Below are 21,130 nucleotides of genomic sequence, written 5' to 3'. Positions count from 1 at the left end.
TGACCAGTGTGAGCGGTGGGCAGTGTGAGCGATGACCAGTGTGAGCGGTGGCCAGTGTGAGCAGTGGGCAGTATGAGCAGTGACCAATGTGAGCAGTGGGCAGTATGAGCAGTGACCAGTGTGAGCAGTGGCCAGTGTGAGCAGTGGCCAGTGTGAGCAGTGGGCAGTGTGAGCGATGACCAGTGTGAGCGGTGACCAGTGTGAGCAGTGGGCAGTATGAGCAGTGACCAGTGTGAGCAGTGGCCAGTGTGAGCAGTGAGCAGTGTGAGCAGTGACCAGTGTGAGCAGTGGCCAGTGTGAGCAGTGGGCAGTGTGAGCGATGACCAGTGTGAGCGGTGACCAGTGTGAGCAGTGGGCAGTGTGAGCGATGACCAGTGTGAGCGGTGACCAGTGTGAGCAGTGGGCAGTATGAGCAGTGACCAGTGTGAGCAGTGGGCAGTATGAGCAGTGGGCAGTATGAGCAGTGACCAGTGTGAGCAGTGGCCAGTGTGAGCAGTGGGCAGTGTGAGCGATGACCAGTGTGAGCGGTGACCAGTGTGAGCAGTGGGCAGTATGAGCAGTGACCAGTGTGAGCAGTGGCCAGTGTGAGCAGTGGCCAGTGTGAGCAGTGGGCAGTGTGAGCGATGACCAGTGTGAGCGGTGACCAGTGTGAGCAGTGGGCAGTATGAGCAGTGACCAGTGTGAGCAGTGGGCAGTATGAGCAGTGGGCAGTATGAGCAGTGACCAGTGTGAGCAGTGGCCAGTGTGAGCAGTGGGCAGTGTGAGCGATGACCAGTGTGAGCGGTGACCAGTGTGAGCAGTGGGCAGTATGAGCAGTGACCAGTGTGAGCAGTGGCCAGTGTGAGCAGTGAGCAGTGTGAGCAGTGAGCAGTGTGAGCGGTGACCAGTGTGAGTGATGACCAGTGTGAGCGGTGACCAGTGTGAGCGGTGACCAGTGTGAGCGGTGACCAGTGTGAGACCAGTGTGAGTGATGACCAGTGTGAGCAGTGAGCAGTGTGATTGATAACCAGTGTGAGTGATGACCAGTGTGAGCGGTGACCAGTGTGATTGATAACAAGTGTGAGTGATGACCAGTGTGAGCGGTGACCAGTGTGAGCGATGACCAGTGTGAGCAGTGGGCAGTGTGAGCAGTGGCCAGTGTGAGCAGTGGGCAGTGTGAGCAGTGGGCAGTGTGAGCAGTGGGCAGTGTGAGCGGTGGGCAGTGTGAGCGGTGGGCAGTGTGAGCGGTGGGCAGTGTGAGCGGTGGGCAGTGTGAGCGATGACCAGTGTGAGCAGTGACCAGTGTGAGCAGTGGGCAGTGTGAGCGATGACCAGTGTGAGCAGTGACCAGTGTGAGCAGTGGGCAGTGTGAGCGGGGACCAGTGTGAGCGGGGACCAGTGTGAGCGGTGACCAGTGTGAGCAGTGGGCAGTGTGAGCGATGACCAGTGTGAGCTGTGACCAGTGTGAGCAGTGACCAGTGTGAGCAGTGGGCAGTGTGAGCGATGACCAGTGTGAGCGGTGACCAGTGTGAACAGTGACCAGTGTGAGCAGTGGGCAGTATGAGCAGTGACCAGTGTGAGCAGTGGCCAGTGTGAGCAGTGGCCAGTGTGAGCAGTGGCCAGTGTGAGCAGTGGCCAGTGTGAGCAGTGATCAGTGTGAGTGATGACCAGTGTGAGCGGTGACCAGTGTGAACGGTTACCAGTGTGAGCGGTGACCAGTGTGAGACCAGTGTGAGTGATGACCAGTGTGAGCAGTGAGCAGTGTGATTGATAACCAGTGTGAGTGATGACCAGTGTGAGCGGTGACCAGTGTGAGCGATGACCAGTGTGAGCGATGACCAGTGTGAGCAGTGGGCAGTGTGAGCGGGGACCAGTGTGAGTGGTGACCAGTGTGAGCAGTGGGCAGTGTGAGCGATGACCAGTGTGAGCAGTGACCAGTGTGAGCAGTGGGCAGTGTGAGCGGTGACCAGTGTGAGCGGTGACCAGTGTGAGCAGTGGGCAGTGTGAGCGATGACCAGTGTGAGCGGTGACCAGTGTGAACAGTGACCAGTGTGAGCAGTGGGCAGTATGAGCAGTGACCAGTGTGAGCAGTGACCAGTGTGAGCAGTGGCCAATGTGAGCAGTGGCCAGTGTGAGCAGTGAGCAGTGTGAGCAGTGATCAGTGTGAGTGATGACCAGTGTGAGTGATGACCAGTGTGAGCGGTGACCAGTGTGAACGGTTACCAGTGTGAGCGGTGACCAGTGTGAGTGGTGACCAGTGTGAGACCAGTGTGAGTGATGACCAGTGTGAGCAGTGAGCAGTGTGATTGATAACCAGTGTGAGTGATGACCAGTGTGAGTGATGACCAGTGTGAACAGTGGCCAGTGTGAGCAGTGAGCAGTGTGAGCAGTGACCAGTGTGAGCAGTGACCAGTGTGAACAGTGGCCAGTGTGAGCAGTGGCCAGTGTGAGCAGTGGCCAGTGTGAGCTGTGGCCAATGTGAGCAGTGACCAGTGTGAGCAGTGGCCAGTGTGAGCAGTGACCAGTGTGAGCTGTGGCCAATGTGAGCAGTGACCAGTGTGAGTGATGACCAGTGTGAGCAGTGGGCAGTGTGAGCAGTGTGAGCAGTGACCAGTGTGAGCAGTGACCAGTGTGAGTGATGCCCTGTGTGAGTGATGACCAGTGTGAGTGATGACCAGTGTGAGCAGTGGCCAGTGTGAGCAGTGACCAGTGTGAGTGATGACCAGTGTGAGTGGAAAAGAGCTTCTTGGCTGTGTGGAAGTGTTGACCGATTTTAGAGGCCTTCCTGGAAGTGGTGATGGCAATGCTGGCATGTGAACAACGAGAAAACCAGAAGTAAGGTGTTGAGACAGACTTGTTGAATTTCCTTGCTTTCAGAGGGAGGGGAGGGGAAGAGGGAAAGAGATTGCTATTTCTTTTTCTTTTTCTTTTTTCTTTTTTGGTTTTATGAGACAGGGTTTCTCTGTATTGTTTTGGAGGCTGTCGGTCCAGCCCGGCCTCGAACTCAGATCGGCCTGCCTCTGCCTCCGGAGTGCTGGGATTAAAGGCATGCGCCACCACCGCCGGCCGAGTGCTATTTCTTTTGTAGAGACAGTTCCCTAGTCTTAGAATTAGCAGCCTTTGAGAAATAAATACAAGGCAAAAGCTGTGGGCAAAGGTGGCAGACACTATGGCTTCTAAAAATGCTCTGATTTTGAAACTGGCACGTTAAAGACAAGCCTGTACCATGTAAGTGCGCTGGTATACAGTGAAGATGTATTTGCTCAGTGAACAGGAAGAAGTCGTCCTGGATTAGCTGGTGCTTTTAGATGCCTTTCAACCTTGAATTTCATTCAGTAAATATTCTGGGATACCTCCAGTGTACCAGGGGACTGAGGACAAAATGACGAGTGGTCCAGACCTGCCCTTCACGTGTGGGAGGGAATTTGTGAAGGACTCCAGACAGCGGAGGCTCTGCTCCTGGAGGGTCTCTGAGGAAGTGAGGTTTCCGGGGAAATAATGAGTGAGGACAGCCAAAGAAGGGAAGTGTTTGCAGGGACATGTGTACATCCTAGGGATGAGACCACGAGGTTAACTTAACCATACCCATCCCTAAAGAGTAGGGCATGGGGAAGGTGAAGGGGAGCGCCGAAGAGAAGGGGCGGTTTGAGAAAGTTCTAGAAAGCCACTGAAAGGAAGATTCAGGCACTAGGAAGACTTGAGCAACTTTTCCTTGGGGTATGACATGATCAGATTTACGTTTCAGTCGCCAGTAAGGTGTAAGCAGGGGACTTCACTGGATATTTACTGTGGAGTCATGTGAAAACTTTAAACGTCTTCTGTATTTGAATTGAGAAACTGTAAAAAAAAAAACACAATATAAGGGCAGTGGTGCGCACGACTTTAGTCCCAGCACTCCGGAGGCAGAGGCAGAGGCAGGTGGATCCCTAAGTTCGAGGTCAAGCCTGGTCTACATCTCTCTACACAGAGAAATCCTGTTCTCAAAAACCGGCAAAACAAAACAATAACAAAGCCCACAATAACGTCAAGTTCCAGCCATGATGATTAAAATTTGCCCTCAATTCTCCTTCTTGAGTTGCCCACACGTCTCCTTTCTCTCTTCCTTCCCTGCGTTCTTTCCCCAGCTAGCCCGCTCTCCTCTGCACTGTTTCCAGCCATTCTGGAAGGCCTCTTTCCCAGGCATTTCCACAGCAAATACATCCCAGCCATTCCTCAGCACCCCACCCCCAGCCGGTGCATGCTGCAGGGTTGCTGGAGTGAGCAGCATCTCAATTATAAACAGTTTCGGGGATGGCTCTTATTTGTGACTTTGAATTCTGGGATTACAGTGGATACCGTTGTTTGCTCTCTCTATCCACAGTGACTTCATAATTGTAGCGTGTCTCCCGCAGCTGGCAGTGGGCTCTGGCTTCTCATTTTACCTTTGATGCAATTGCTCTGGGGCGTGACCGTCTGTGACTGCCGAGATTACTCTTCAGCAAATATTCTCCCTTGCCCTTCCCATTGTAGGCTCCTAACCCTCACTTTCGTTTTCTTTCCTCTTTCTTTCTTTCTTTCTTTCTTTCTTTCTTTCTTTCTTTCTTTCTTTCTTTCTTTCTTTCTTTCTCTCTCTCTCTCTCTCTCTCTCTCTCTCTCTTTCTTTTTTAACAGGGTCTCACTATGCAGTTGTGTCTATACTGGAACTCACAAAGATCCACCTGCCTCTGCCTCCTGGATGCAGGAATTAAAGCATGCCACTACACCCAGATGAACCCCAGTTTCTGTGTTATAACCCCTCGGGAGTCACTTAAGTGAATGTGGAGTTGTGAAACACTTGACAAGAGTGCACAGTAACCAAAAACAAATTCATGATGCTTTGACAGTACTTGCTGGTGTTGCATTGTGGGCTTCACTGTAAGTCTGTACACACAGCGTCTTTACTTTCTACTGTGCATGCAATACTGTCAACTAACACTGCCTGAAACACCTCGGCAGATCTGAGACTATCATATGTTACAAATAATGTTTATTCTGTGCATACAACGTTTTCTGCTATTATAGGAGTATGCAGTTTAATTAGGAAAGCAAAGACTTCTTTTATTTTTATCATTATTCCTCAGCATGCATAAAATTTGGATCTGTGTTGTGTTCAAATGTCAGAGTTAAAAAATTTCATTCTATTTTTGGGTCCATGTGTAAGATGTGTGCTCACGAACATTTGTGTGTGTGAGTGCAGGTTCACAGATAGCACAGTGCTCATGTGGAGGTCAGAGGGCATCCTCAGGTGCCGGTCTTCACCTTGCTCGAGAAAGGTCTTTGATGTCTGCACTGTGCATGCCAGACTAGCTGACCCAGGAGTTTCCAGGGAGTCTCGCAGAGTGCACGGTAATGTTCAGAGCTTTCATGAGGGCTCATTTGTTTATTTATTTATTTTTATTTTTTTATTGAGAGGCAGTCTCTCTATGTAACCCTAGTTGTTCTGGCACTCACTAGACCAAGCTAGACTCAAATTCACAGAGATCTTCCTGTCTCTACCTCCTGAAGTGTTTTTTTTTTTATTTACTATCAATGTTTGACTTACATTCCTATTTTATGTACCTTTATATCTGAATCACATAAAAATATCCAGGGCAAAATGGTTAAGAGTAGAAAAGCTTAAGACACACTATACTAGACTTTGGGTGTGGTCACATGACTTGCTTTGGTAGGAGATGTAGGGGTTGCTGCACACAAGACAGGGGTCTTTGGCTCCAGGGAGCTCTGCTGAGCTGTGAATGCCCCAGGTAGCCACTGGCCTGTGGACCAGAGCTATGTGGATCAGGCTCCTCCCTAATCCGTAGCTTAGCTAGTTCATGATCACCTGCAATAGAGCAGCAACGCAGAGGGGTAACCCTCAGAATCAGCCAGTGCTTGGCCTCGGAACGCTGAGTTGGGCAGTTTTAGTGTTGGTTTTCTTTGTGCAAACATTGACTAAATCCACAGTTGCTCCTGGGCTCCTCCTCTAAGTGAACTTTAGATATGGCATAAAAACACACAAAAATGTTCCATGTTAATATAGCCTAGCCATTTTATAAATTATTGTCACAGTCACCCTTCAGGTCAGTCACTGTGGGTACGAGAATGATAAACCACCAGTCCTTGATCTAATGAGAGACACAGATTATGGTTACAAATTGAGATAAGGTCCCTTGTACGGAGTCCCGTGAGTCTTTAACAAGGGAACATGAGCCCAGCTGAGGAGTCTGAGGATTTGCTATGGAAATGTATAGGTCTGGGTTCAGTATTCAAACGGTGAGTGAGTATAACACTAATGCCAATCATAAATGTGTTCATTCAATTCCATGCCAGACGCTTCTTGAGGGATTGAAAAATGCTAACGTGTGAGTAGGTAAGGAACCACATGTTTGTAATCCCAGCAACTGGGAGGCAGAGGCAGGAGATTGAGAATTCAGGGCTAGCCTGTACTGGAGTGACCTGTATAGTCAGATTCTAGGGGTGGGGAGGGGAGGAAGGGGAGGAAGTGGGGAGGGAGAGGGACAGAGAAGAGGAGGAAGGAGGGAAGACAGAGAACCAATTGGATTGGCATAGGCTTTTGAAACCTCAAAGGCCACACTTAGTGACACATTTCCTCCAACACAAGACCACACTCGTAATTCTCTCCGCACGATTCTACCAGCTGGACACCAAGCATTCAAATACATGAGCCTGAGGAGGCCGTTCTCAGCTTTTTGTTTTGTTTTGTTTTTGTTTTTTCGAGACAGGGTTTCTCTGTATTGTTTTGGAGGCTGTCCTGGAACTCACTGTGTAGAACAGTCTGGCCTCGAACTCACAGAGATCTGCCTGCCTCTGCCTCGCCATTCTCATTAAAACCACCACAGGTATGTTGTAGCATGTATTTCTGGATACCACATGCATACAGTGCCCCTGGCAGCCACAAGAGGGAGTCAGATGACCTTGAAGTGGATTTACACACAGTTGTGAGTTGCTATGAGGGCGCTGAGAATTAAATCTGGGTTCCCTGGAAAGAGCAGCAAATGCTCTTAACTTCTGAGTCATCTCTCCAGCCCCTATTATTATTATTATTATTATTATTATTATTATTATTATTATTAATCTCCAGCCCCTTCTTATTTGAAAATAAACCAATAAGTAGCTTTTAGCTCATGCATCAGCTGCCCATTCATTCGTTAGTCCATTATCACAAATGTACTGAGTGAGAGGCAGGTTAGCTTCAGGCACAGCTCTCATTGTGGGGATTGAGCAGTGAGCAAGGAAAGTGAGGTCACTGCCCTCCTGGCTCTTACATCCTTTTGAAGAAAGGGGATGAAAAGAACTAGATAGACAATAGAGGACCGTTCGTAGGGATGTCATCTCAAGGCAAGGGTGGTGAAGGGAATGGAGTGAGCTCCTAGTGACTGTGCTTGGGATGCTGGAAGGTTTACTGAAACCTTCACAGTTTTGGGTACTCAAAGGAGCCAGAATGCTGCTTTGGGGAGGTGTTAGTGGATTAACCTGTTTTCTGTTGCTACAGTGAATTAGCTGAGCTGAGTAACTTTATAAAGAAGGGAAGTTTATTCTGCTCATTGTTCTGGAGTTTCCAGGGCATAACTCTGGCACATGTCCTGGTGAGGACTCCCTGGTGGGTGATCTGGCATCATAATGCTAGATGCGGTCGTTGCTCCCATGGCTCATTCAGCCTGTTTTCTCTTCTTTTTAATTCTTAAAGATTTAAGTATTACATATACAGTGTTCTGTCTGCATGTATGTCTGTCTGCAGGCCAGAAGAGGGCACCAGATCTCATTAGAGATGGTTGTGAGCCACCCTGAGGCTGCTGGAAATTGAACTTAGGATCTCTAGAAGAGCAACTAGTGCTCTTAACCTCTGGGCCATCTCTCCAGCCCTCAGCCTGCTTTCTTATATGACTAGGGGCCACTCATCCAAGGGTGGCTCTGCCTACAATGGGCTGGGCTCTCCCACATCAGATGTTGATCAAGACAACGCCCCCACCTGCTTGCCTACAGCCTCCCAACTCCTTTCGTACTATCTTGGCCAAGTAGAGTGATGATGTCCAAGAGCCTCTTTCATAGATGGTTCTGGGCAGACTGAGGGCAGACCGGGGGGAGAAGGAAAGCAGGACAGGGTGTAACAAGTCCCTTAGTCCCAAGTCCTTATCATTCTCTGATTCCTAATCCTGCGCTAACTGAGACATGGCCTCACAAGGGGATGATGGATGAGGCCGTAGAAGCTGTCCCGGTGACGATTCTAATTGCTGAAGTTGTCCCGGTGATGATTCTAATAGCTGAAGTTGTCCCGGTGATGATTCTAATAGCTGAAGCTGTCCTGGTGATGATTCTAATAGCTGAAGTTGGCCCGGTGATGATTCTAATAGCTGAAGCTGTCCTGGTGATGATTCTAATAGCTGAGAATTCTGCATGGAGAGCTAGCTACACAAGCACGGGCTTGGCTGTCAGACTGAAGATATCCCCAAGTCCCAAAGAGGATTGAAGCTGCTCACTGGTCTCCAACCTGACACATGTTCCTCTAGAGCTGCCCCATTCCCTGAGAATGCACAAGTCACAGGATGCCAATGGGTACTTCTAATGCAGCTGCTGTGACTAGGAAACTGGATTTAAATATTTCCAAGATCTGCCTGCCTCTGCCTCTTTAGTGCTGGATTAAATGCGTGTGCTGCTGCCACCACCTCCTGGTCAAATTTTAAATTTTAATTTAATTAATTTAAATTTGCATGAAATAGTGGATAGCTGGTGAGAGGGCTCAGCTCTTTCAGAAGACCTGTTCAGTTCCCAGCAGCCACATCAGGAAACTCACAGCAGACTGTAACTCCTGTTTCAGGGAGTCTGATGCCCTCTTCTGGCCTCCACAGGCATTGCACACACATGGTGCACACACATACGCTCAGGGACACACATACACATTGACAAATAATTCTTTAAAACAAGGACTGATAATGAGTCTATTATTATAGGACTTTTATGTCTGGTTTGGAAGAACTTGAATATGTGAATTTACATTTTCAAATTTCAATGATATACATTCTCTGACTTTTTTTTTTGAGATGATGTATCGCAGTCTGGCTTTAAAGTGTTGCTCTTCCTGCTTTAGCTCCTAAACCCTGGGGTTATAGGTGTGTGCTGCCACAATCAATCACTTCTGATAGAACTTGTAGTTCAAATTGAGATGTGCTGAGAGTGTAAAATAAACATTGCATTTAAAGCATCAAGTATATTATTTATATTTTTTATACATACCTTTCCCCCCAAGACAGGGCTTCTTTGTGTAGCCCTGGCTGTCCTGGAACTCACTCTGTAGACCAGACTGGTCTAAAACTCAGACATCCTTCTGCCTCTGTCTCCTGAGTGCTGGGATTAAAGGCATGAGCCACCACCACCACACCCAGCTACATACTTTTAATGTTTTTAATTGAAATAGAGGTATATTTCTTCCCATTCCCTTCCCTTCCTCCAGCCCCTCCCAGTTTCTTATCCTCAAACCGCTGCTGTGCTCCCCACTGTATGCACATAGTTTCAAGGCTGACCTCTGCACTGGACAGCAAATAAGGGGGTTCGTCCTTGGGAGAGGCTAATTCCCCCAGAAGTCAATAGTTGTTCATGCTTTTTTTTTTTTCTTCATTTTTTTTCTCCGAGGCAGGGTTTCTCTGTGTAGCTCCGGCTGTCCTGGAATTCACGCTATAGACTAGGCTGGCCTTGAACTCACAGAGATTCACCTGCCTCTGCCTCCCAAGTGCTGGGATTAAAGGCATGTGCCACCACCATCTGGCCCATGCATATTTTTTATTCAATGAAACACAGCCTTTTTTTTTTCTCTTTGAAAGCTTCTTTGTAAGAAAGTTTGAATCACAGTTGTGGTTGGCATTACACAGCATGACTCTGGAATTTAAGGCACCATCCTGGAGGAGAGGGCCGTCTATGTGTCTTTCTGACTCGTGTCTGAGAAATGAGGTTGTAATGAACCTGATACTTCCAAAGGATTCTGGAAGTATACACCCTACAAGTGGTCAGTGGGGGGAGTTGAATGGTAGGGATAAGGAATAATAGGGGTGTAGTGATATATTTTTTATGATTTATTAAAGCTTGCCTGAGGGTTCAGAATGGGTGAAGCTAGCCACAGGCTATACAGCTAGGCAGTGGTGGCACACACCTTTAATCCCAGGGCTCAGAGACAGGCAGATGGACTCTGTTAGCTCAAGGCCACACTAAGCTACATGAAACTGATCCAGTCTATAAGAGAAACAGCTCACACCAAGGTGTCTCAGCACTTGGGATCACATGCCTTTAATCCCAGCACTTGAGGTATATAAGATAGGAGCAAATATTCAGTCTGGGGCCCTTTGGTACCCAGCCACGTTCAGGTGATTAGTCTCCCGCCACGTTGAGGGCAGGATTGCTTCAGCCTGGGTAGAGGTAAGAGATACTGGCTTGGCTGCTTTGCTTCTCTGATATTTCAGCTCGAAGCTTGAGCCCCAGTGTCTGTCTCTGGGTTTTTATTATCCCTACTACATAGAGATGGAGACAGATGGAGGTGGGGGCTGCCTTGTGTGGGCGACAGTCTAGCATGCTCACCGGGCTAGCAGGCAGGAAATCAGGGCTCTGATGGCCTAAGTGAAGGAAAATAAATACAGAGCCCTGATTTCCTGACTGCTAGCCCGCTGAGCATGCTAGACTGTCGCCCACACAAGGCAGGCCCAGGTTTCACTTACCAGGCAGGTCTGGCCGGGCACCATGTGCAATGATTTCTTGATACCCATCGATTACCCACCTTGTGTAAAGACAGGGGAGGAGACAGACAGATGTGAGGTGCAGACCACAAGCAGGAGACAGACAGATGTGAGGTGCAGACCACAAGCAGGAGCGGGTGAAGGACTTGCTTTCCTTCACCTGACAAGCCCTGCTAGACTTGACCAGACGTCTCGTAGGATGGGAACCCACTGATTCATTCTAGAAGTTAATATTTTTCTGGCTATGTGTAACATGTTGACTGGCCAGGCAGTGGTGATACACACCATCAATCCCAGCACTCGGGAGGCAGAGCCAGGCAGGTCTCTGTGAGTTTGAGGCCAGCCTGGTCTACAGAGCGAGTGCCAGGACAGCCAGGACTGTTATAAGAGAAACCCTGTCTGGGGGGAAAAATTGTGACTGTGTCTTGGCAATTGATGGAACCTCTTATTTTAGGTGCGACAGAGCATTAAGCATATGCGCCTGTGAGTTAAGAGTCAGCTAGAGGTTTCCATGTTTTAGGTCATGATGAAATGGAGAGCCCCACATGGCAGGGCGTCTCCCAGCCTTGGCTGCGCATCTTCAATTGCCTTTAGTTAGTTTCTCAGGTTTCCCCTAACTCGCCACAATATTCACCTCCAAGGTCCAATTCTGAAGGGCTTTCTTAGCCCCGCCGCTTGTTTTAGTATCTTGGATTTGAAGGCGCAGGAGCCCGAGTACCCTCGGCTATGGCACCTGGGCGTTGTCCTGCCATCTTAGCCACAGTTGCAGAATGCCCCGGGCAAGGTTGACTCTAGGGTTTTTTTTTCCTGTGGACCCTGGGGACAACGAGTGTCACAGTGACTCCAGTAAGTAATACCAGTGGCACAGGTAGATGGATCTGACAAGCGTGAGGACTAACCGCACTGCATCCGCCTCCCTCCGATGAAGGCTATTCATCAGAGGCTGGAATCTGCCCGAGCCGACGAGGGCGACAAGGGAATAACATCCCTTTCTCCTCCATCGACAGGGGTAATAACTCCTCGGTCCCTAGGGACAGATTGTAAAAGCCAATAGTCAGGAGCTGTGAAGCAGGGAGGGTAGAAGGATTGAAAATTAAAGAGGGAGTGGAAATTTTGCGTAAGGCCAGGCGACACTAAGATGGAATAAACCATCAAACGCCAGCCTTTTAATTGCCTTGTAGTTGATGTGGGGTTCCAAGACATTCATTTTGACTGCTTAATTATTTTAAGGTGGTTGTTAAAAGTCATGTGCAGTAGATACATGGGGGATTCTGTTTCCCCCCTTTCTTTCCTCCTTTCTGAGGGCCACATACTATGCTGATATACCACAGGTGTTAGCCAGCTTATCGTGTTTAATCTGATGTCTTTATTGAGTCTTGCATGCTTTTGTATTTCTGTGGGCAAACGTGGAAGAATTCATACCTATCACAGACAGTATTTTTCAATGGTTAGTTGAAATTTCTATTTTCAAGTAACCTTCAAAATGACTTAAGCATCCCGTCTTCTTCAAGCTTTTAATGGCCACCAGTAATAAACACGTAGTTCTCCAAGTCTGCAGTATTAACGAGCACTTCATGCTGTCCATGGCACCATATCAATAAGCGAGTTTTTGGGTCTCAGTGTTGCTCTGAATTAAACGTAGGGCAAAGATTTAACTCTGTAGACAATCGTGCCATTTGCAAACAGATGCCTGCAGACGCTGCCCTCTTTAGAGGAAACACATTAAGGTAGTTTTTAAATTGGAACTGCTGCTTAGTTAGATCTCTGCTCTCAGCTCACTGAAGGTGACAGAAGCCCTCACTCGAGCTCGATGAGAAGTAGAGGCGACAGTAAATTTTTCACGCTGAGACAGGAGCTCTTGTTATAGGAGTCAGAACGGGGGTCAGGGCAGAGCCTGTTGATGATTGAGGAAAAGAGAAGTAAATTCATTCTGCCTCAGGCTCTTTGTCAAGTGCCAGTAGCTTTACCATTGAGAACTAGTCACCCGTTCTAGTCTTACGGCCCTAGAGGTCACTCGTTTGAAATAAATCATAGCACCGCGGAGGCGCAGCAACCTATTGCCACTCGGGATGAAATAAAAAAGAGGAATGCTGCTTGCAGAATGGAAATGACTACGAATGTCCCACCACATGTTGCTGTTTAATGCAATATGTGGTTAGATATTGATCTTCCGAATCAAGTCATTAAAATGTGCGGTTTTTGTTTATTGGAATGAAGCAATTAAATGGCTCAGTTATGCTAGCCTTTACCTTTTCTGATGAAAACTATTGATTTCTTGCCACAGCTTTATAAGCGACAATGTTTTTGATTACTCTTGACAAACCTCCTTGGAGTGTTAATTAAAATTGTACCAGATGAGCAGGTGTGGGAGATCATTAGATGGCCCGGATCACACATCCACAACTTCATATTCTGCAGCCTTGCATAATGAATAGGGCACAGGAGGGGGAAAACAATATCTTCATCAGCAGAATTAGCATCTTCACTTTTTAAAAAACTAGGTGACATTTCACGTTAAAGTTTAGATGTTTGAATCACTGGCTTGCTCCTGCGACTCCATTTGACCTAAATTTCCTCTGCATGTTTCATTTTAGTTGCCCGAGAATCTAGTGGGTTGATGGCTTTCCTTTTGAAATAGCAAATATTTAAACACATATTTATACAGGAAGCTGAGGACTCAAATAAGGCACTTCCCAATGTTATGCAGATAAAGTCATGAATATTAATATGATTCCATTTAACACTTAAAACAAATCCTCCTTAGTAGGATAAAAAAAATGTCCCCCAAGTAATATCTCTTCAATGTGATTAAATTTTTTTGACTATCTATTTTTGGAACCTTAATAATATCTGATATTTAGTAATACACTCTGGTCTCTTGGTTTATAATTGCACTTTTTCTTGGGGCTCTTCGAAGATGCCTGTATCTGAAAACTTAGAAAAACTCAGCAGTAATTTGTAAACCCAGAGGCAAATAACATTCAAGTTTTTGCAAAAGCAGTAATCTTTACACGGGTAGTATTACAAGATATTATTGAATTAATACTTTTTCATTAATACAGGCATCAAAGCAGACCCTTTCATTTTTGTATCAGCATGGAATTGAAATGAGTGAAATTAGACGTCTGAGTCCTCTGTGACCTGGTGTCTGTGAGTAGCAAGGCAGCTTGCATTCTGCAGATTTGCAAGCCCTGGAAGAACTTTAAGAGGTCATCTAATCCAGTCCCCTGCTGCCAAAGTAGCTGTTTAAAAATGCACTATTTTTCATTAGTCTGGAATTTTAAAAAGGATTAATGAATTTATAAATGTATTATTTACAATGTTCCGAGCATGTCTCTAACTGAAGCTAACTGTTTGACTTTGAAATGATAAGTTTGTGTGTGTGTGTTAGAATCTGAACTTCTCTTAGGATGCCTCGTAATTCACAAAGTGTTTTTCCATTTGTAGTCTTTCATTTGATCAATAACTGAGTTTTATGTCCTAGGAAATGTCTTGTAATTTTAAAAAATAAACCTCTGGCTGAGTGTATTCGGCTGATTTCATTATATTAATAGGCCTAATGATTTGAATCCATGTCATTTCATAGAATCTATGTTATATCTAGCTTCTAGAAACCTAAATAGTTCATTGGATTCTGTAGATGAAAGTAGAGCATCTACCGTGTGTCTTAGTATTGAAATTACCTATAGCCTCTAACTCCAACAGATAGCAATTGTGCTCACCAACCATTACAGATTATTAGCATACACATTCCCTTGAAACTGTATCTGCTATCTATTCTGCAAAACTGTGGTCTATACCAAAGATAGTTGGTGATTTTTCAGTCTGACCAGGGCTCATCTCTGCCCCATGTGGTGTCACTGGGAGCGGAGGATGAATACTGAAAGGTCTGTTTCCAGGGTGCACGCTCTGACGGTTGGCAATTTTATGCAGTGTCATTAGGCACTCCACCAGAGCTGTGGACCATACAAACCTCCACACAGGCAGCATGGGTCACTCCCAGGCTGATGGGTGGGCTCTAACAGGAAACATTCTGCACCAGTGTGCAAAGTACATAAAATGAACAATTCTAGCCGCAGAAGTCACATTGATACTGCACCGTTGGCTGAAGCAGTGTAGCATCCCAGGTTGAGGGAAAGAGCCTGAATGAAGAATCACTGACCTTAAAGACACTGTGGCTGTCTTTGGGAACGTGCCACATACATGGTTTGCTCAAAACCATCATATGACATATTTTATTCTGGATACAGCTTAGTTTGATAGAAGAAAGAGTGAATGGAAAAATACGAATTCACTACAATTATTCCTTAAGACAATGTGCTTTAAAATTGTATCTTATTTTAGAAAAGGGGAGAAAGATAGGCTATTTTTAATGAAATGATGGATATAAAAGCACATCATCTATCACATAAGATAAAATAAAAATTAAAGATGATGGATTAAACAATAGAAACTAGTTGCCAGCGAGCTGAATCAGTGGGTAAAGGTGCTTGCTGCCAAGCCTGATGACCTGAGTTCGATCCCTGGGGCCCACTTGGTGGAAGGGGAGAACTGATTGACTCCTGAGAGTTATCTTCTGACCTCCAGGGGAGTACAGAGTAGCATGAACATGCTCCACCCTCCCAATAAATAAATGTAGAAAAGACTTTAAACAGCAATGGTTCTGTAGTACAATTTACTTCAGCATCCTTTGAAATCTGAAGTTCTGATGAAAAGGAGCCTCATTTAAAAAACAGCAACAACCATGTAACTGCTGTCTGTTGCTTATTGCTTGGTGAGACTCACAGTGTAGCTTCTGGGACAATTGTAGCTGATGTTTTCTAAAACTCAGAATTGCTGTTGTGGAGTTCTCTGTCTGGGATTCTTTAAGAGGTCTTTTATTCCTTCAGAGAACATTTTCTCTGTTTCTTTAAAGTGTAACTGCTGTTCTGAGCATAGTTCCTTCTTTACATGGTGATATACATATAGGTTTTATTCATCAGATACAATGAAGAATACATTTCTAGTGTTCCCTTTGTGTTCTTGTCTTTTGAACTATTGGATAGTTTCTTTAATTGTGTAATCATAAAAAATTAAGTGATTGCCGGGCGTTGGTGGCGCACGCCTTTAATCCCAGCACTCGGGAAGCAGAGGCAGGTGGATCTCTGTGAGTTGGAGACCAGCCGGGTCTACAAGAGCGAGTTCCAGGACAGGCTCCAAAGCCACAGAGAAACCCTGTCTCAAAAAACCAAAAAACTAAAATTAAGTGATTAAGGCACATTTTAGAAGCTATGGAAAGTTTATTTTACTTTTATGTTCATTAAGCCACACATTGTAGTTAGACTCTTTGGTAGAATTTGTTCTCTAGAGCATAAAGATTTCTCCTCCAACGTAAATTATTATCTATTAAATAACATTCCCTCCTCCCCACCAGAGGTAGGCACTGAATCCAGGATCTCAAGTATGCTAGGCAAGTACTCAGCCACTGAAATTTGCCCTCAGCCACGTTACTGTATTTTAAGAATATGCTACTGTAAGTTATTTGCTAGTATAACAGCCTCATGTGATCAGAGCTTCAGTTACAGCTCTCAGCCAGTGTATGTTGAGCTAGTCACTTTGTGTATCTATCGAGTCCTCAGAAGAAATCCGAGAGGATTGTAGCTCTACCTCTCAAGTGAGCATCCTTCTCCCCTCGCTCCGTCTCTGCTGGAGTCTTTTCTTTACCTGTTTCATGCACACAAGATAAGGAAAGTCAGAAACTGGTGCCCTGTTACAGAGATTTCACTTATGCATAGGATTTCTGCCTTTCACTTCCCTGGCCACTGAGGTTTGGCAGGACTCCAGATATGGAGGGCTCGTTATGGCTCTGCTCATAGCCCCAACCTGAGGTCAACTTGATTCATATGCATTATCTAATTGCTACATCTTCTGTAGAAAGATGAAATTCTGTTTATCCAACCATTTTTAAAACACCATTAACAAAACACAGAAACAAAACATCAGGGCTGTGTTTTCATCTTCAGTGCTCCTTCCTCCCTGCCTCCCTGGCTGCCTTTCTGTGGGAAGACCCACCCAGAGTCACTCAGGCAGCAGTGACACTCGTGAGTGGGAAGAGTCCAGACATTGTTAAGCAGGCCACAGATGTTCCTGAACAGCCAAACCAGCTGCTTAGTGTGCCTGGGCAGGTTTGTAAGCCCTTTCACTCTGTGCAGGGTACCAGCTCTGCTTGGGTAATCTTTCTACACAGTAGCATTCATCTAGTTGGCACTCTCTTTTTGCAGCGGCCTTTCTCACTTGGGTAAGTCTGAGGCATGCCACATCAGGATGAGCAGCGAGGTCACTTTACATGAGAAAGCTAACGGGCATGTGCACAGTGCCTCGTTGGTGCATTGGCGGATGCCGGCAGTGGCTGTGCAGGTGAGGGCGCCGAGGCAGGAGTGATCTCGCCTTTTCTGAGGGCCAGCTGTGTTATGGTGAGGCCTTCTGCAGCCGTGTTTTAATGGCTTGTTTGTCAGTCATACTGCATGTGAAACAAGCAAAGCCTGGATCCTCCTAGGAGCCCAGGAGTTCTTTATTCATTCCTCCATATTGAAAATCATTGCTGTCAGCTTGAGCTCTCCAGGCTGCCTGGAAGAACTTTGGCATAGTTTTCCTAACCTTTCAAACACTCAAAGCAAAACTCTCCTTTGATAAAGAAAAAAAAAAAAAGGCCAGATGACTTTGGCACACGGCCATTAAGGATGCAGGCTACTCGGCGATCTGACAGAATATTCCACAAAACACTGAAAAGTTCCCCTGAAGGTCCCCAGAGTGGACCAAGGCACTTTGCTTGTACTTAACATATATCAACTGTCACCCGGCGGCACTGAGTGTTGACTGAACACAATGGGACATCCAGATGGTCTAAACAAAGGGGACAAATGTTCGCTGCTATTAAAAGCTGTTTGCATCAACTTCCAGGATTTCATGTAGCGAAGTTTATATTGTGTCACCGCTGAGGTGCTCAATGCTCTCCCTAGCCAAGAGCAGCCCTTTATAAACTCCTGTTGCACGGGGTTCAGGCACTTAGCGCTAGTGGAAAACGGAGAACAAGAAGCCAGGGAAGTGAAGAGTGTTAACCGGTTCGGCAGCTTGCGACGTGTTAAACCACTCGCCCACGCTCTGTCTTATCGATCATCCATTATACTCTCTGCTCCACACCCAATAGACCAAAAGCAGACCCTCTTCTTTGATGGGGGGGCGTGTCATGGATGGATGGATGGGACCGCTATCTCCTTCTGCAGACAGAGCCTTTGAGTCTCCTTGTCTCCTCAGTGGGGATGTTTACGTGGTCACGGTTTTGTTTTCTTCCTCCTAGGCACCGTGATATCAGGTCCTGTCTATTCAGGATTACTATGAATCAGTGGGAGCCCTACACTTTGCTGTCTTCTTCCTTTGACCTCACCATGGCACATCCTTTACATTCCAGATGCATAGGCCGTATTGTTAAAGGGCTGTTTTGCCACTGATAACATTACCAACGCGAAGGGCCTCCACATTCCTGCTCTAGGGACGCGTCTAGGAAGCTGTCCTTGTCGTCAGTAGCCGCTCACTGCACTTTCTCGTATGATAATATACTTAAATCAATGAGATATCAGTAGCATGCTACTTATTAATTTGTCCTAAAATTCCAGGTCTGCTGAAAACATAAAGGACTGCCACCAGTGCAAGCTTAACAATTCTTTTCTATGTAAGTAGACACCGTTTTATGTCACATTGGGCTTAATTTTATGCCTTTAAGAATAATTGTTCATCATTTGTTGTGTCATTTTGAAATTACCATATTTCAAGTTTTTAATGAAGCTTTTGAAAAAACAAGTTATCTCGTCACAGTAAATCAAAACACTTAAAGCATGATCTGTTGACCTTGTTTTCTGCAGAAACAGCCTTTGTTTGGGGGTGAGATCAAGATGGCACTGAGCAATGTCACACGCCTGACGCAGAGCCCGGTTTTACTGATATGTGACACCCTCAGCGAGAGATTAGTTATAGTGAGATATTGTTTTTTCGTTGCTGGTTTTTCAGTAACAGCTGGTGTGGGCAGCTTTGTGAGCCTGTCACATTGGACTCCTCACTGCTGCCCTGGGAAATTTTTGTCATAACAACTGATCTGATAAATGCGGCCACTTTGCTAACCGTGCTAAGAGTAGGTTCTGACTTCCTAGGTTTTACAGGGATCTTGACCTTCCTTGTGTTAGCATAAGAGAGTCAAAGTTTTGGCTCCCATATTTAAGTTCAAAGACAAATACATTGTCCTAGATAGGTGCCATGGACTTCCTGACAGCCTTCCCTGGAACAGCTACCTGTTAGAGTTTGAGACTCTGCTCTGACAACGGTTCTTTTCTTTCTTTCTTTCTTTTATTAAAATGCCATCCAGGAGACCACATGAAAGCAATGAGACCATCATTCGCACCTCTGTTATTTGTACTAAGAACTTAATTTTTGTGGTTGTTCGTGTCTGGTATTTTGCAAAGACGCCTCGGAGGCCTTTGGATTTTGAGGACAGGGATGACACAGATGTGAAAATGAAATGTCACAAACACGAGCTCCTGCTTTTGCCAAGGGTCAGATACCGTGCCCACTTCAGAGGAGCCATTCCAAGCCTGTCTGTCATTCCCGCGCAAGCTGCTGGGTTTCCTGTTTATGCGCGCAGAGTTCCACATCCTGAGAGCTTGCCTTCAGCGGCAGGTTTTTCCGCACACCCTGGGAGATCTCTTCCTCAAGCTGGCTCACTATCTATCATCTTAGTAAGCGATTGGAATTTTGTTAATTCCTGTTTTACTTTGTGCATGCAGAATGCTGCCATTGTCAGAGGGAAGATAATGTTACTCATATATGCTGCTGAGAGTCCCGTTAAGCAGGGACTTGGACAACCAGAGCAGTGGACAACAGCTTCATGGCCGTCCAGGGTTTGGGGATATAATAAACTCATGTTAACACCTTTTCTAATCTAACTACTTATTCAAAGAAGTTTTAGTGCTTACTCTTTCCTAAATAATTCAAAATTAAGAAATTGCCTTGGTTGTGGCCAGATGTGGAATTAGTTGTTGTCCTCATAGTATGTGGGATTTTCATAATTTCTGTGCCCCTTAAGACATGTTGTGAGATTATATGCTTGTTCACCACTAAGTATAAATAACACATTGTTGCATAGTCATTCTTTCTAAGGACTGTTTGTATCTCAAGATAACAGCATAAGCTGAGAAAATAAAGGTTTGAAGTTGACGTTTTGGCTTTCTGGACAAAAGAAGTTTCTAGGGGCAAGCAGAATTTCCTGGGAACCCCTGTGACCATCTCAGCTAAACAAAGAGGGTTGGTTCCTTGAAGCCGTACCTTTGTGATCTTATTCATGTGCTCATCAGTTGATGTAGTGAACTTTATCAAAACATCACGTTTAGGTATTCTAAATTAGATTCTGTAGTGAGAATCTGTTTCTATTCTGTCTCAACAGAAGGATGTCTAGTTTTCCCTTTCTTCTGATTATGCCAAAAACCAAAACCAAAATAAAACAACAAAAAGAAAAACCAAAAACCCCAAACCCACTTAATCTTTTCAAATAATTTTGAATTATGTGAGATCATTTTTGTCAACCCTGTACTTTCTTTTAGATTCTCTTGATGACTTTAAAAAATACCTCTTAACATAAAAGAATATGAACTCCCTCTGAGAGCTGGCCATGTGTGTCCCAGGCACTGAGTACCACTCAAATATTTGGATGGTAAATGTATAGATTATAGAAAATGAATTCTTACAGAATAATTTGAAAACAGAAGTGAACAGCATGATTGAAGATGATTGCTTCTTAGTAATTTTGACTCTATGATTTTGATTTCATGCTTCTAAATGTTTATTTTCAGTTTGTGTTGTAATTATCACACCAAGGGTAGTGTTTTCACTTCACAGGGAGGGCGAGACTCTTAGCACCCTGCAGTCTGATTTATAAAAGAGCACGAGATTAAAGTTGGGAAGATTGCATTAATCTGACACTAGGTCTCCCTGTAACATACTTGATATATGGGGTGATCACAGTAAACATGTAATAAAAAGTCAAGGGAGTACAGTACATCCGATATAAATGGAGGGGACCCCAAAGACTTAGTGGCTCTGGGCATGTGCAGTGTAGCGCCTGTTTGTTTGATTAGGACTGAAACACCTTTGCTAACAAGAGCTCCAATCACATTTCACCATTGCTTTCCCGGGAAGAAATGTATTTAGCAATCAAAATCTTAGAACTGTAAGGTGTCTATTTTAGTTCTAACATTATAGGATTCAGTTGCTTTCCCAGAGTGTTTCTTCTTCAGTTTTGGACGTCTGCACAGCTCTTCCAGGTAGTACTCATTATAGCAAGGTCTCCCCATTATCAGCAGCTCAGAACTAATGTTTAGAATACTAGACAT

At 45.5% G+C, this 21,130-nt stretch overlaps 1 long non-coding RNA gene across 1 annotated transcript in view; it reads left to right on the top strand.

The window, feature by feature from the left end:
* LOC121137071 overlaps nucleotides 1–19,981 on the top strand; it is a 35,087-nt gene extending 15,106 nt beyond the window's left edge. Inside the window, exons 4-5 of the long non-coding RNA XR_005874285.1 lie at nucleotides 18,368–18,423; nucleotides 19,111–19,981. This is a non-coding gene — a long non-coding RNA (uncharacterized LOC121137071). The remainder of the gene's footprint in view (nucleotides 1–18,367; nucleotides 18,424–19,110) is intronic.
* The last annotated feature ends 1,149 nt before the right edge of the window (nucleotides 19,982–21,130 follow it).

Source organism: Mesocricetus auratus, unplaced genomic scaffold (assembly GCF_017639785.1).
Source record: "Mesocricetus auratus isolate SY011 unplaced genomic scaffold, BCM_Maur_2.0 Super-Scaffold_100676, whole genome shotgun sequence".
Lineage (NCBI taxonomy): Eukaryota > Metazoa > Chordata > Mammalia > Rodentia > Cricetidae > Mesocricetus > Mesocricetus auratus.
This window is presented reverse-complemented; position numbering and strand designations above follow the sequence as displayed.